Raw genomic sequence first — 16,683 nt, forward strand, 5'->3', positions numbered from 1 at the left:
TAACAGTAGTGTTCCCATACTAAAAGAACATTGGCAATATTTTTACAAGATAGTTGTTTCCTTTTTTGTATAGGCCACAAAGAAACACGAGCCACCAAAAATTTCTCTGGACTTCAGACAATGCAAGCTATGTTCCAAAATATTAAAATAATTTGGTTTAAAAAAAAAGTTAATTATATTTACAATGTCCATTGAAGGGACATTTTGGGAATGACAAATTCCTTCTCAGACTTATGCAGTCTGTAAGGTATGTTATCTGTATCTAAATGCCTACTCCAAGGAAGATAGCAGATGGCATATCTTATGACTTTTATCAGATCAGAGGAAACTACTCAGTCAAAAATGAGTTGCTACACCTAAATGGTAAAGCAGATTCTAAATTATCTCATCACTAGCATGTACTCCCAAATTACTGTAAGAACTGGTGAAGTGCCCAACTTTCAGTCTTGTGCTTAAGAAAGTGTGTCATCCTTCCATTCTATCTATTTGTCTACCTCACATCCTCTCCCCCTTGCCACACCCCTCAAAACTCTAATCCCAGCTCAGAATGTTTGATGTTGCAACCTAATCATATGACCCATTTACTCCCTTGATGTTTACTGTGTTGTTGCTTTTTGTTAAACCACCACTAGGAAGGAAGTGTTACTAAGAAGTAGTTACTAAAAAAGTTCTCGTTTGTATACAAAAAACCAACAAAACAAAAACTACTTTTACAAGAGACACTTCCACTGCCCAAGGTCTATATTAATAAAGCATAACTATTGTGCTTCTGAGATTCACTGACGTTTGAAAATATCTGTAGCTCTTCAATAATTCAAATCTCCTTTCCGCTCCACATGTCCGGAAGAGAGAATTTTCACGTTAAAATAGAATTAAAATCGGAAATGCTCCAACAGTTTCCTTATATTGGAAGTATTTCAAAACCATGTTTTATTAGGTCAGTTTAAAACTAAAAAGCTAAGCTAACTTTTAAAGTTTTGAATGCCAAATAATACTCTACAAGTTCTCTTTTGAAACTGAAAACAGATGAAGTCAAAATGAAGAAAATGGGGGTTTTTTGCATTACTCTGACATAGGAGTTAGAGTTTCATTTAACTCTCAACTGTTTATGTTACTCGAAATGGGTTTAAGTTATTTTAAAAGTGCAAATTTTTAAAATAAATTAATTACAGAATACTTGTTAGGTTTAAGGGATTTTATACTATTGTTTTAAGTGAAATTCTCCAGTAGGGAAATTATAGTTTCTACTTTCTGTATTTTGAAATAAAAGTAATTAAGTGGTTTTGTGTTAAAATGGGACTTGCTGTAAGATTCCCTAAAGGCTTCCTGTTTTGTGTAATAATCCTAAATGCCACTATTAATTTTTTACAAGCTGAAGCTGTTTTTTATGGAGAATCCATCATCAGGATGAAGTTAATGCCTTGGTGAAGCACAAACATTTATCCAGTGCACACAACAGGAAGCTATAAGAGACAGCATGGTTTTATCATTGAAGTGAATTAATTAGTATTGTGCACTGCTTCAAACCATACTGTGCTGTTTTAATTAAAAGGTTAACTTCTAGTTTTAAAGAAAAAAGACACCTTACTTCTTATGCAGAATAAATGTCCACAAAAAACAAAGGAAGCTAGTATATACAAAAATGCTGTTTTGCTGTTAGCCAATATTACTTTTGTTTTAATTTCTCTGCCATGCTTTCCATGAAGCATTTTTTCAGGGGGTCAGACAGGGAGGAAAATGTCTTCCTGAGAGATAACCAACTTCAATCTTCCTCTCGCTAGGTCCTGTCATCCACAACAGTGACCATTTAGTTCCCATTCGTGCCTTCATCCACCATCTCAATCCATAAAATGTAATAGAATTAAAAGATTTTCTACTTTTCACATGCTACCTTGGGGGCTCTGCCTTTGATAGACTGTTACTATGAATAAGGTTGCAAGTCTGTCATGGACAGTCATGGATTCCATGACTGTTCATGACCTCTGAGTTCTGCAGCTGCTGATGCTAGTTCAGGGCTAGCAGTTAGGGTCTCAGACAGTGCTTACCTCAGGGTTGGTGGGCTCCTCGGCTTCCACTGCAGCTCCTAGGCAGTTCCCAGCCAATGGGAGCTGTGCAGCCAGCACTTGTGGCGGGAGCAGCACACAGAGCCTCCGGCCCCTTCACTGCCTAGGAGCTGCAGGGACATGCGGAGATGGGTACAGAGTCTGCCAGCCCTGCCTGCCCACCTTCCCCTCCCACCCCCAACAGCACCTGCCTCCTCCACCCTGAGAGCCCATGACCCCCCTGGACCACTCGACCCTGAGCAACCATGGCCCCCCTGCCCAAGTTGTAGTTAGGAGTATATAGTAAAAGTCACGGACAGGTCACTAACTTGACAAACAACCTATTCTACTGCCAGTAATCTTATAGTAACATATAACCTGCATAGAAAATCATTGAAACAGAACCCATCATTAGGCATGGTGAAGCATACAAAGAGAAAATAACCTATTCTTTGCCACTACTATGATGACTACAACAGGCTGTATCCTAGATGTTAAGATTTGCTTCCTTATAAAATTCATTTGCAATCCAAGACACATTATTTTTGGTCACTCTTTCCAGTTGCAATGCTTCAGGCAATCAAGTGCACATTAATTAACATGGTGATGAATGCGAAGAAATGCCTGTAAAAGACCAAAACTAAAAACACAGCAACTTTACCAGACTTCAAGAATGCCTACTATTTTTATGCCTTTGGTTCTGACTGCAATTCTAATTAGGGCAGATACTGCACAGCAGATTAAAAAAAAAAAAAATGCAAGAAAAAAAAATTCTATTCTAGTAGAGCAGCATCCAGGACATTGTCAATTACAATAAACTTTCATTTCATGTCATGTTAGAGTACATCCAGAACATTTCACTGGTTTTAAATGTTGCACAATAGATGCTTAAGTTTTTGGTTTGGGATTTTTTGTTTTGTTTTTTTTTAAGGTCACACACAACCAGGCCAATTAAACATGAGGCAATTCTCCAAAAAGGGTCATATTTCTGGAGTTTAATGTGCACACCCTAACACACACCCACATTGTGTGTGTGTATATATATATATATATATATATATATATCGTATCATTTGATATATTAATTTTATGTACATTTTGATCAGGTCTGATGTGGGGCTGTCAAGCCTGTAGTGTAGATGAAACAATGGTCCTCAAAATGAGAAAGTGTCATTTTTTGCACAGTTCCAGAAATACAGCAACATGGCTGTGACTACAGTTTTTACTGTTTAAATTAATTTCAACACATTAAAGTGTCATTTATTGGTGAAAGCTACCAAAATGACAATGTATTAAAAGATTTTTATTGGTTTGCATGGGCAAGTATTTTTTCCAGAAATGATTACATTGTTTAGCATGTGGCAAAAATGGCACATATCAACATTTTGTGATACACTAATATGAAATGTTTTCACATCACATTCTTAATTTCCAAAGTATCTCATGAGACTAATAATTTTCTATATTTTCAGTTGAAATTTGCTGATCAGATCAGTCTCACGTTGAAGGTTGTGCAACAGTAGTAGACTGCATGCCCATAGTTTGTTCTGCATAATGAGTAGATACAAATGTATATGAATTCTTAATATAAATGCTCTTCCATTTATAACAGGCCTGTACAACACATGGCCCGCGGCCCACAGAGAGGGGAGGGTGAGTAGACAAGCGGCGGGTGAGGGGGGGGGCTGAGGAGGCAGGCAGGCAGGCGGCTTGCCCCAAGTCACCGCCACTCAGCTTCCACCTCCTCCCCTGAACACTCCGCTCTGCTTCTCCCCCTCCTCCCCGCTTCCCGTGAATCAGCTGTTTGCGCGTGAAGCCTGGGAGGGCAGAGAAACAGTGCGGCAGCTTCGCGCTCAAGCCCAGCAGTCAGGGGACAGGGAGAAGGGGTGGTTGGATGGGGCAGGGGTCCCAGGGAGCCATCAGGAATGAGAGGAGGGGTTGGATGGGGTGGCAGGGAGCAGTAAGGGGACAGGGAAGGGGGGTGGATGGGACGGGGTCCCGGGGGGGGTGTCAAGGAACACGGGAGGCTGGATGGGGCAGGAGTCCCGGGGGGGCAGGGGCGGGCCACGACACCCTTGTGGAGTGAAGGTGGAACCAATCGTTAAGATTTTGGCAGCTCATCACTGGCCAAGGGGATGGAAGGCTGAGGAAGTGAGAAGACGGGCAGTGATGGAGGGTGAGTATGCGAGCCAGGGGAGTAGTGGCTGAGGAGGCGAGCGGGCAGGTATTGGCGGGGGGGTCAGGTGAGCTGGCGGCAGGAAGGAGGGCTGAGGAGGCAAGCAGGGGGGTGGGCAGGTGAGCCGGCAGTGGGGGAGGAGGGCTGAGGAGACGAGCTACGAGTCGGTGGCTGACCTTTTCTATTGATCTGGTCCAGCTCCCATCCCCTCTCCAAGGGTTGCAGCTGTCTGGAAGTGCCTGCCTTCCACAGTCACACCTCATTCATTCAACAGGGCAACTGATTACAAAGTGGGAGGGAAGATCTGATTCTACTTCTAGCAAAAAGAGTTTTTTCTTTTACCTTAATTATACTACCTTAGGGCCTCGCCATAACATATTAGCGAGGTTCAATACCACTGTTTCAGCGGGGCGGCGCTGGGGAAGGAAGGTTTGTTTCCGTGGGGCAGCTGTGGCACGGAGAGTGGGGTGGGGAGGGTGTTTCGGCAGCGCTGGGGGTGGGGGGGTTGGCCCTCAGCTGTTTTCTTTTGGAGTAATATGGCCCTCACCGCTTTATGAGTTGTGCAGGCCTGATTTATAAGCTGTTGTACATACAAAATGTAGAATCTAGTCTGCCTGGTAGAACATTTTAATCTGTAATTGCCTATGCCTGCAGTACTAGCCTTTGAAATATTCTAAAATTAGGTTTTTAATTCAGTGACTCTTATGCACAGGTCAATATTAGTGTCAAAGATGACAATACACAGCTTCATATTATGAATATTCAAAAGCTATGAAAGAAAGAAATGACTCAAGTAGTAATGAAGACAAAGTCCACAAACAAGTCCTTGCCTCTGCACAGAAGGATGAAATGCACATTACTGCTCTTACCAACCACGTCATTAACAATATGACAAATTCATCTCACCCCAAGTCACATCTAGAGGTTCTCATTAACATACTTACTGGACTGCATGCGACATCAGATATACAAGAGTCTCAACTGAAAATAGCAGAGTTGGTGAAAAACAAAATGAAGAGATTTGCGAGAGGTGCCCTTGATTATGATGGGGAAGACCGCTTCCTCAGTCGTCAAAAAATCTGGCATTAAAACATCTGCTGACACAGCCAAGAAGACTTCACAGAAGACAGCCACAGAAGCTATCAGTCCAGAAATTGTTTTCTGCAGAGCCCTATCCTTAGCGAGATGTAGAAAAGATGCTTCAAAGGCTACTATTCTTAATTACTCAATAGGACTTGTGTCTATGTCCCTCTTCCATGCTGATGGATCAATAAGAAGAATAGACAAGGCTGAATTAGCGTATTAGCTGGATTATTTCAGCTTGAGCTTCCATGAGCTACCAGCATGCAACGAAGAAACCACAGTGTACATCAGAGATGCATGGCAGTTATACAAAGGATGACTGGAGACTTAATTCCTCACATTTGTTGAGTTGGCTGCTGAGTACTTGAAGCAGGTCCTAAAAGGATTTGACAAAGCTAATTCCGTAATTAAAGTATTTGACAGGTATGACAACAGTAACTCTGTGAAAACTGCAAGACAGCGCCAGGCAGCATTAAAGCTGAATGCAAGATATGCCAAGTGATTGGTGAACACCAGGGCCTGTGTCTCCATGGCAAATGTTGCTAAAGGTAGCATCTAACAAGCACTTACTTCTATAATACCTCTGAATGCATGGTTCAAAATGCAGCAAGTGTAGGAGCACACCCAACACAAACACTTCTCCTTGTTGGAGACTTTTCTAGTGACAAAATAGCAAAGTCCATTACCAGTAGAGGTTTTGAATAAGCCTAAGACTTGTACAATACTCAAGAAGTAGACTCAAAGAAGCTTCTGCATGTTATCTATGCCAATATGTTTTTGGGCCTCTTGCTGTCAAAGAAGCCATAGTAGCTAGATCACCTGGTACAAATGTTTGGTCCTTGCTGTTCACCACTTTCCAAAAATGGCACACAGATAACATGTGGATTGAAACAGGTACCATTCCCAGTGCAACTGATAAGTGTTGCTTCAGATATGCAACGTGATGTCTGCAAAATGCTTCCAGCTGTACATGCATTAACAGAATGTGACTGTCATCTCTATTTGGTATTGGGAAAACAAAGCTTAATGCTGTCAAAGAGAACTTACCACTCAGAAACCTTGCCAAATTGGTAGAGAGTGATGGACAAGCTGCAATTTCTACAGCAAAGAAGTCAGTACCAGTGCTGTATGACCAGAGCAAGAAAGAAAAAGGGGCCCCAGAGTCCCAAATTGCTTGGACACTAATCTAGCCATCAAAAAGACTAAGTCAGTGGCAAAACTTCCACCACCTGAGGACAGTTTTGAAGAGCATGTTGAAAGATCATCTTGGCAAATGAAGATTTGGATGTCTTCACACATAGGTAAATCAGGTACTGAATCACCATTACAATACAGATGAAAAACATGAATGATGAACTATTTTCCTCTATTCAAAGGTTCGATGGCATCTGCGCTTCTATAAGACTTTGTGCCTGAACCATTAAGGGTTGCTCACAATCAAGTGTCTATAGTCAGAACAATCCTCCTTGCGCAGAACTGGGTACACGCCAACACAATGAAGACTGTGGTAACCCACACATTCTGGACAGAGGTCATAATGATGAACAAGACTATGATAATGATGTTGAATACAAGTGTCACCAGTGCAATTACATTTCAATTATACCTGTACAAATGTATTGTTATATTTTGCTTTACCCTTTAGATTGTTATTGCATTCCATTGAAATCATGAAGAAATTCAGTCTTCTGTTTTGAGAGAATACATCGTTTAATGACTAACAGCAATGAATGCAAATATTTCAAAGTAGTCATTTTAACGTCTTGATGGGGGTCACTATTTATCCCTGTTTCTACAGTAATGGCATCACTTTAAGATCAAGTATGATGTAGAGCTGTAAAGTAGACTTAATAGGCTTTCAAATGATGTGTGCGCACAGAGAGGGTACATTAAGTTGACCAAGTCGGTGGTGTCTGCCACTCGCCTAAATGCCAGTAATCAGATTATCTTGGGCAGTGATCACATCAGAATTCATTAGATAAACTTTGTCTAGGTGTAACCTTGTTTAGGTGGAACACTTCCAAGAAAAATCTAGATGCTGCAGAAGTGCTGTTGCCAATTCTGTGGGTGAGTCTTCTTTCCAAATGAGCACAAACAGTGCCCCAGTATGGTAATAAAAGGTAACATTGATCAAAGTGGAGTCAGATGAAATGTAAAACTGATGCTGACCACTTCTAACCATATATCCAAATAGCACCCTTTACAAGAATAAAGGTGTGTCATAGGGCAGCCCCACCTGGGACATCCCCGCTGCAGCACAAGTATGCCTGCTTTGGCTTCCCCTTTCTATGGCCCATGCAAAGGAACACTATTATCAGACACTGAGTGACAGACTAAGCCCACCTCTGGGCTTAATTTATTCACATGCACCATTGTAGTACTTCCCCAAAAACCTTGGAGCAAAACCATTTTCAACAAACCCTCAGCAGGATTTCCCATTCCCCTCTCCAGAGAGATCAGCAGCAAGTCACCCACTCAAAAGTCAATAGCAGCACTCTCTGAGTTCCCTTGGCCCCTGATTCAGAGGTCCCCTCTCCAGCCCTCCCTGCCTGATAGCAACCAAGCTTCCCACACCCCTTCACTCAGTTCTTTGCCCTGAGGGCTCCCTCTCTTGCAGTGTTCACTTTCTCCAGGCCTCCTAGTCTGGGAGTCCTAATCCTACTCAGGGGATCCACCCTTACACAATAAACTTTTTCATTCTGGTTGCCTTCCCCTGTCAAAGCTGGATCGTCCCCTTTTTCCTAGGGGCCACTGCCCAAGCCTTCTGCTCATCAAGCATCCCCAGCTTTGATCATTTCCCACCAACAACTTTGTTCTAGTTCTCGCTACTGGATTTCCTGAAATTCAGTCCTAAGGAACACCTTTCTTGCTGCTTCCTGTCTCAGAGTCTCAGGCTGCCCTCTCCTGCACCTCTGATGCCTGACTCCAACTTTCCAGGTCTTAGATAGCTCTGACCTTCTAATTCGCCTCTCTCAAGGCCCAGGTACCTTCCTTTAAGCCTAACAAGGCTAACAGTCACAAGTACACAGGTCTCTTCCCTCTTAAAGGGCTAATGTCACCTTGTCACAAGGTATCAGCCAGCAGCTAGTTCTAGCCTGATACTAGTGAAACTCCATCAGATGGAGCAGAGCCTCAGCTGGTGTAAGTTGTCATAGCTCTACTGACATCAATGAAGCTATGACACTTGATACCAGTTAAAAATTTGCCCTTGTGTGCAATTTTTAATCATATCCTGGCTTGTCAACAAAGACATCAAATGGAATAATGTAAGAGATGCCCATAAGGTTGCTTACAGTAGCTTTACAAGTGACTATACAATGAAGACTAACTTCCATAAATAAGTCTTTTCATTTTACTGATACCATGAAATTGTCTCAGTTACTATTCCTAGTTTAAAAAAAAAAACTAGATTAAGATGAAATTAAAATTGAAAGTATATAGCAATACTTTAGGGTAAAATGCATTATAGGGGACATTGCAATTATCTCAAAACCAAGCATTATAAAACCCAGGAAATTCATAGTTAAATTTATACAAAGGAATTTCAAAACATGCTACAAGTATGCATAATTAAGGCATCATAGCAGTTTTAACTCTGCCCTATAACAACAATATGCAATAGCCAAATGGTTATTATGGAATTTCAGTACTTGTACTCCCAGATTAGATAAAACTGATTTTAAGAACAGATTTCCCTCCCCATGCCAACTGCATCACTTCAAGTCAGAAAACCCTAAACAGAAAGCTTCATATTTGTCCCGTTAGGACACATCCACTTGAACAGAGGCAGCTGATCCAGTCCAAATTGATCACATTTAATAAACTCACCGTCAAATGGGAGAAATCGACCTTATGCCCTCTCACTAGTTTATTATGTATAAAGAAAGTCTAAAGGGATGGGGTTGGGGGGAGGATGCTCCTCCACTTTCTAATTCAAAATAAAAGTAATTTAAATCTTGCTCACGCTGTAATGCTATGGTCAACTGGAACATTAGCCACTCTGAAACCCAGCCAAATAATGACATTGCAAGAAACTGAAGCATTTGAGAAGCAAGGAATTGTTAGACAGTTACAAAATGCTATTTGGGGATAGTCTGTCACTATCTCTTTAGTTCCAATACCCAATACCTGTTGAAAAAAGGTTTTTATATGATTCAGCACTTCACTCCTTCAATTCAGGTGACAACTCACAATAAATCTTCATAAGAGCCTTTCGCAGAAGGGGGCCTCATTCCAGCAAAACCAGAAAAGACCAGAGATGACATCCCTAATATTTCTAAAAACAGACAGACAGTCTACACACAAAAGTTGTGCCAATTTCACTAAATCAGGCCACCAAGGAAAAGATGGACTCCAATCACCCATACCAGAGAACACTACGCACACACACTGTACAAAAACAAAGTTGCATACAAAGAAAATTCCATACAAAGATCTTGGAAGAAGAAAAAAAAAAGCAGGTAAAATACACAGCTTAAATTTTAAAGTCACTGAAGTCCAGGCTACGTTGTTTATACTGATAAACATTTAAGTTAGTTTGCCCACAAACAGCTAGTGCATACCTGTTACCCTTTACTGAAGTCTTAAAAACGGCTTTACACCTGTCTCGACATCCTTGCCTAGGGAAAAATGTAAAAAACTTTAAAGAGAGTCTCTCTGACATTATATAAAAAATAAGGCAAAAACAGTGAATTATGACATTTAAAAAACCCAATCACTGTCATTCTACAATGCTGGTTTAGAGTCACCAGTTACATCTTGATTATTTTGGCAGTCCCTGCTTAAAACAGTTCATAGTCTTTTACATATGTTTGTACATCAATGAGCACAAGGGAGCCCTGATTTTAATTATAGCCTGTGGACATCACCATAAACAAGTGCAATGGCATTAACAAGTCAAAAACCACAATTTAGCTGAGCAGCTGAGACAGTATCAGATTACAATATGTTAAGAAATAATTTTCCAATACACAGCACCGGGAGAATCAAGTCAAATTTGCTTTTCACCCACATCCTCATCGTGTATTGGAAATAGTTTTTTATATATCATCACTTAAATCATTGAGCATAAAGTAATTCACATTGGTTGAGCCAGTTTTCCAAATTTAAGGGGTAAAAATAGAAGCAATTATAATTTGGACCCTGCCTTCTAGATTCCAATAAAATGCTAGAAGCAGTATGTACAGTATAAAGATTTAGATGACTGTATCAATATGAAGTACCATGATACCATTTGATAATATCTTATTTAAACTTTACGCATATTACTTCTGGAAGATGGAGTGCTTGACAACTAATGCCAATCTTTGAATTATACTCCTTCCAGTGCACAGTGATTCACACGTTACCTGCATAAACTCCCATAGCACATAACGTATTTTGGGTCCAATCTTGTGGTTCTGAGACTGACAATATTCCACATTGACTCCAGTGGGTGCTATCTTGTATAAAGATCAATCCATTAATGATGGTCAGCTGATCAATTAAATTAAACTGTAAATTGTTCAGGACAATAGCAGTGTCTTCATGTTTTTGTAGAGTGTCTAGGGTAATCCTGATAGGTGCCCAAGTTCTAGTGTACTTAATACATCCAGTAACTTTAACATTCAAGTCTCAATTAAAAATTTAGATTTCACTTTAAAAGCTCAAGTATCAAGTATGCTCCCAACACCTTAACTTTTATAGAAAAGCTCTGCTTTAAAATTACTGTTTTTCCCGTTATAATTCATGCAAATTCCTCAAAACTATGCATCTGCTACTATGGGAGGCATAATTAGTAAATATATTCTATACATTTAGGCCTCATCTTAACTAGGAAAAAAGATGCATTTTTACCATGGGTTAACTACCATGTCTACACTACAGCACCTACGGCTGCATAGCTACAGTGCTCTAATGCAGATGCTTCCTGCAATATATGGCATTTTTTCCCGTTGATGTAGGTAATCCATCTCTTATAGTCAGTAGCTAGGTTGATGGAAGAATTCACCTAAGTTTAGGAGTAGATCAGGCCTAGTACAAAAGTAAAATCATAGTGCAGACAATGTTGTTATGGCCATGTCAGTCCCAGGATATTAGAGAGACATCTTTTATTGGACCAACTTCTGTTGGTGAGACTCAGGGACTCAGACTTTAAGGCCAGAAGAGATCAGCATAATTATCCAATCTGAGCCCTCACACATCGCAGGCCACAGAACCTCACCCACCCACTCCTGTAATAGACCAATAACTTCTGGCTGAGTTATCGAAATCCTCAAATCATGATTTAAAGACTTCAAGTTACACTAGTTTAAACCTGCAAGTGACCATGGCTGTAGAGGAACATGAAAAACTCCAAGGGTCTCTGCCAACCTATAACAGGACTGTAACAGGGTTCAAAAAAGCACTGGATAAATGAATAAAGGATAGGTCCATCAATGGCTATTAGCCAGGATGGGCAGGGATGGTGTCCCTAGCCTCTCTTTGGCAGAAGCTGGGAATGGGCAACAGGGGATGGATCACTTGATTACCTGTTCTGTTCATTCCCTCTGGGGCATCTGGCATTGGCCACTGTCGGAAGACATGATACTGGGATAGATGGACCTTTGGTCTGATCCAGTATAGCCGTTCTCATATACATAATCTGACTATGGGGAAATTCCTTCCCGAGCCCAAATATGGTGATCAGTTACACAGTGAGCACATGAGCAAGACCCAGCAGTTAGACACCTGGGAAAAATTGTCTGTAGTAACTCAGATCCCTCTCTATTGTTCCATCACTGGCCACTGGAGATATTTGCTACTTACAATGGCATGTACCTGATCTGCAATTGCAAGCAGTCTGATTATAAGATCCTCTCCATAAACTTATCAAGGTCAGTCTCGAAACTAGTTACATTTTTTGACCCCACTTCCTCTCCCTAATAGTGTGGGCAACACAGCTGATATTTTAACATGTGTTAGCAGGTCAAGGAAAACACTAAGCTCTCTCCTAACCCACTAGCCAATATTGTAAAAATACGCTTTTTTCCTAGAATGGACACTCCTATAGGTTTCAGACCAGTGCCGAATGTTCTTGACCAGCCACTGAATTAAAGTGCAATTTTTAGTAGACAACTGTGATACTTCCCAGGATACCCAGGATTGTGAGGCACCTCACTACCACATGCCCTTAGCATGAGGAAGCTTTGTGCCTTCCATGGGTCATATCCCCAAATGCAACGGCCATGGCAACACAAGCACTCCTCTCTAGGCCTCACCAGCTCCAGTTCTACAGGTTAGCAATAGGCACAGTCTAACCCTCGAAAGAGATGCTCAGTGTCCAGCCTCTGTTTTACTGAACACTCACAGTATTAACCAATTTCTTGCTTCTAAAGAAACAGTACACCCCAACTTACCTGTTCCACTTAAGATTCTCTCTCCACTTAACACACAACACTTTGATACATTTATATTGAAATCAAGTATAAGTTTATTTAAACACAGCACAAATATTCAAGTAATAGCAAGTAGTAGGATTGAAAACAAATGTTTACATATAAAACAAAATCCTAACACACATTCTAGAACCTAGACTTAACTAACTAGATACTTTGGTGTCTTGTAAAGTAGAGTAATGCTCACCCAAAGGTCCTGCAGCATTTCACAGACAGGCTAGGCTGTGATTCTCCTTTCACGAGGCAGGCACGCTGTCAGCTTGTCTCCCAATATATACAAATTCCATCCTTTGACTTCATTCATAAGCAGGCTGCCACTCCCCACCCCTCTATTGTTTTGTTTCTTCCTGTAGATTCTCTTGCACATTTTGCAACCTTTCGACTGGCACCTGGCTCAGTATCCAAATAACGTTTTGTTGTCATGCAGACAACATACAACACACAAATGACCAGACAGAGGCATAAGCATCTGTTACCACCTGCCTGAAAGGAACATGTCCAAGGCATGCACATATCACAACGTTGTTCAATTCTGTACACAAAGAAAACAGTTCTGGTATTAACAATTTGTATTGCAGTAACTATAAGGGGGGCCCCACAATCATGGGTTTTGGCCAGTCTCATTATGTTAAGCACAGTGCAAACAAGATGCCATCTAAGTCCCTGATCTTACAACAACTTAAGCACATGGGTTGCTTAACTTTATATACTTTTAAAAGTTTAAAAGTCTTTGCAAGGTTGGGGCTTAAGAGAGTACGTATCCAGCTGTTCCTGATTATTTGTCAATCTTCCTGTGGCACAATCTCTTGATAGAAACAAAAGAAATGGGGCAGGGGAGCCAACAGGCAGACCAGAAATATATCACCACCACCAGTGAAAGCTTAATACAGGAGAAAAAGATATTCCTTTACAGTTTAGTTTGATCTATTAAAATGCACCTCAATACTGAAATCAAAAGAACTACTACACTTAGAAATACAGCCAACAAAACACTATAGATGAAAATTGCCATTAGTTTTGTTAAAAAAAAAAATTATCTTGTGATTGGTATTTTTGGTACCACACACAAAATAAAATCTCCATTTTGGAAGAAAGATTTATGCTGTGTTTTCTTACAATGAAGGAAAATATGCCAAAGAAATTAAGACAAAGAAACTGTCCCCTTCAAATTACACTTAAAGTATTTTACTGTTAATAAAATTTCATCTTAGGAATTAAAACGCCCTGGAAATTAAACCAAGCTTTATAGTGGTATTCCCCACCACCATAGCAACAAAACTGAAGAAAGATTTCCCTTGCAAAACAACAACAGAGAATTAAACCTGATATGTTAGAGGAAAGATATTCTATGAAGAGTGGACTAAAGCGGTGGTTCTCACCCCGCAGCCCACTTGCAGCCCATTCGGCACAGAGGTGTGGCCCACATGACACTCTCAGTTCCATACAGGTAGTATATATATTGTATGGATGTGTCCCACATAACACAAAGAGCTGCACATGTGGCCCACAATGGTGAATAGGTTGAGAAATACTGGATTAAAGCATATTCCAAATGTATTCATTTGTTAAAATCAGCTTGTAACCCAAAAATAGACTACTAATCTGTAAGAAGAAAAACCTTCTAGAGGGGTCAGTTTCCACCATCCTGTTTTATAATAAAAATGTTTGTCAGATCTCACTAAAATAACTACCAATGTTACAACAGTCTGCTTCACAATTATTCTTTGACATACAATTTGTTTGTACCTATTTTGAAGTCTGAACTTGAAACTATCAAGACTACTCAAAAGTAGCCATTAAACAGGCACCTGCATCTTTTACTCATCCATTTCCATCTTCTCAAAGGACAGACTCCCAAAACACTGATTTCATTATGAACAATCTGAATTGTGAAAGTTAGTATTAAATTGGAGAAGTCACACAAGCCCTCCAAAGGTGTGAAAATATAGCAGTTGGCCATCTGACACTTCTGAATGGAAAATCCTTCCAAACGCTTTTCAAGGCAGAGATAAAATTAGATGAGAAGAGAGACAAGTGTAATGGTTTCCAGGGTTAGAGACTTTAAAAAAGTCTACTGACATTGATCTCTGCCTTTCAAAAAAATGTTAAGTACACAAAGCACAAAATGTAAGTTACCTGAATTTAATGTGCAAGCAACTGGATAAAGAAATCTGCATAGAAGCAAACCCAGCCACCAACTACAGTTCTTTCTGCTACCTTCACATACCTCCCTGAGTGGACTGAAATCAATGCAGAAGAGGAAATGCGCTGGAAAGATTAGTGAAAATTAATCTGCTTTCACTAATGTAACCAGCAGAGCACCAGATTGGTTTTTAAATCTTTCCATAAAAAGTTATAATTGCAGATGCTTAAACAAAAACACAAACAGAAGTGACAGAGGAAGTAGAGACTAATAATTGAGTATGAGCATAAATTCTACAAGTAACAGCACATCACAAGTGACATTTGAAACACTCATCCTAGTGTAAGAAGAGATAAATAGCAACAGAGTCTTTGTCTTGTCTGTAGCAGACTGCAAGCCCTTCAAGGTACAAGCTGTCTTTTCTACGTTTTGTGAAACCAGATGGATATGTACAGCTATTTATTAATAAGCAGTCTCAGCAAGACCATCCCCTATCTCTCCGGTCCCATGACTCCACCTCTGTGTAAAAGGAAACCAAGAGACTCGGGGACTCTCAACCTGTGAAGATGTGAACAAGAGATCAGAGTCACCAGTGCTGATAACCAAAGTGCCCCAAGGCAACATACACACACACTCCACAAGCCCGCTCCTAAAGAGAAACACGCGCAGGCCGCTGGGCCAGACTCCTTGTGAGACGATGGGCAAGTGGCTTAGGCTGCCTGTGCCTCCGCTTTCCCATCTGTCAAGCGCGAGCGGAGGGGGTCCCTGGCTGCCTGTCGGGGCGCTGTGCGGGCACATCGCGGGGGCAGCGCTCCCAGCCCCGCCAGCCCCAGGCGCCCGGCAAACGCCTTGGGGCAGAGCCTGAGACCCTCTCGTCTCGCTGCGAGGGCGCCGGGACCACGCGGCTCCAAGCCCAGCACGAGCGATCGGGTCAGTCCTAGCCGCTGTGATGACCCAGGCCAGCCGGGCTCGGCAGCTCCGCAGATCGACCCCTGCCGCCGGCTTAGAGCCGGGCAGCGGCCCCGCCGCCTCGGGTCAGGGCGCCCCAGCCCAGGGCCATGCCGGGGCGGCAGCAGCACGGAGCACCCGCATTCTGCAGCCCGTCGGGCAGGGACACTCCAGGCGCGGCGGCGGGGAAGAGAGGGGACCCCGCTGCAGGGAGCGCCTAGCAGCTCTCGGACCCGGGACCTCCCCAAGCTGCCGTTACCCGGCGGTTCTAACAGTCCCAACGGCCAAAGACTCCCAGCCCCGCCAAGAAAAGTTCCCTCAGCTAGTCAGACTCACCCCTCCCGCCCAACGGCGCCGCCGCTCCCTCACCCCGTAACGCCACCTCGCCTCCGCTCACCGACTTACTAGCTTCGGGGGCTGCCTGGCGGCGAGGTGGGAAAGTGAGAGGCCGACCCCGCCCAGCCTGTCCCTGCCTGGCTGCGGTGTCAGCCAATGCTGAGGCGACGAGCAATCACGCTAGCCTATGGGATGGCACAGAGGGTGGGATTTAGAACGGGCTCCTCCCTCCTTTTTCCACGGGTTGGATCTGTCCTGTTGGGGGGGAGAGGGGGACAAGAGGGATGGGGTGGGGTGTGTGGGCGGGGATACAGGCTGTGGGCGTGGTTTCCAACTTCTCCCGACATCTGATTGACAGCAGAGGGTCCAGTCAGCCCTTAGTGTTCTGGGGTCAGGGGCTGTGAATGTGTCTTTTCCGTCCTCCTGCTGGTGCAGCTGCTCTGTTCTCTCAGGTCACTGGGGCCTGGTGCCTTGACAGTGACACCGGAACGTGATCCTGTGAGATGCTGAGCTGCCTGGATGGCTGGGAGTGGAGGGGCT

The 16,683-nt window shown here is 42.3% G+C and overlaps 1 protein-coding gene across 7 annotated transcripts in view; it reads right to left on the minus strand.

The window, feature by feature from the left end:
- The window catches only part of FAM126A (family with sequence similarity 126 member A), a 97,557-nt gene extending 81,268 nt beyond the window's left edge, over positions 1-16,289 (minus strand). For 3 of the 7 annotated variants that reach the window (XM_030550760.1, XM_030550757.1, XM_030550755.1), the window contains exons 1-3: positions 16,144-16,169; positions 12,904-15,417; positions 9,864-9,920 (exon numbers count right to left, since the gene is read on the minus strand). The gene's annotated coding sequence lies outside the window, so the exon portion shown is untranslated. Of the gene's footprint in view, positions 1-9,863; positions 9,921-12,903; positions 15,418-16,143 lie in introns of all 7 variants that reach the window. The other 4 variants (XM_030550762.1, XM_030550761.1, XM_030550756.1 and 1 more) reach the window with 4 other exon arrangements.
- Positions 16,290-16,683: the final 394 nt, after the last annotated feature.

This window comes from Gopherus evgoodei, chromosome 2 (assembly GCF_007399415.2).
Source record: "Gopherus evgoodei ecotype Sinaloan lineage chromosome 2, rGopEvg1_v1.p, whole genome shotgun sequence".
NCBI lineage: Eukaryota > Metazoa > Chordata > Testudines > Testudinidae > Gopherus > Gopherus evgoodei.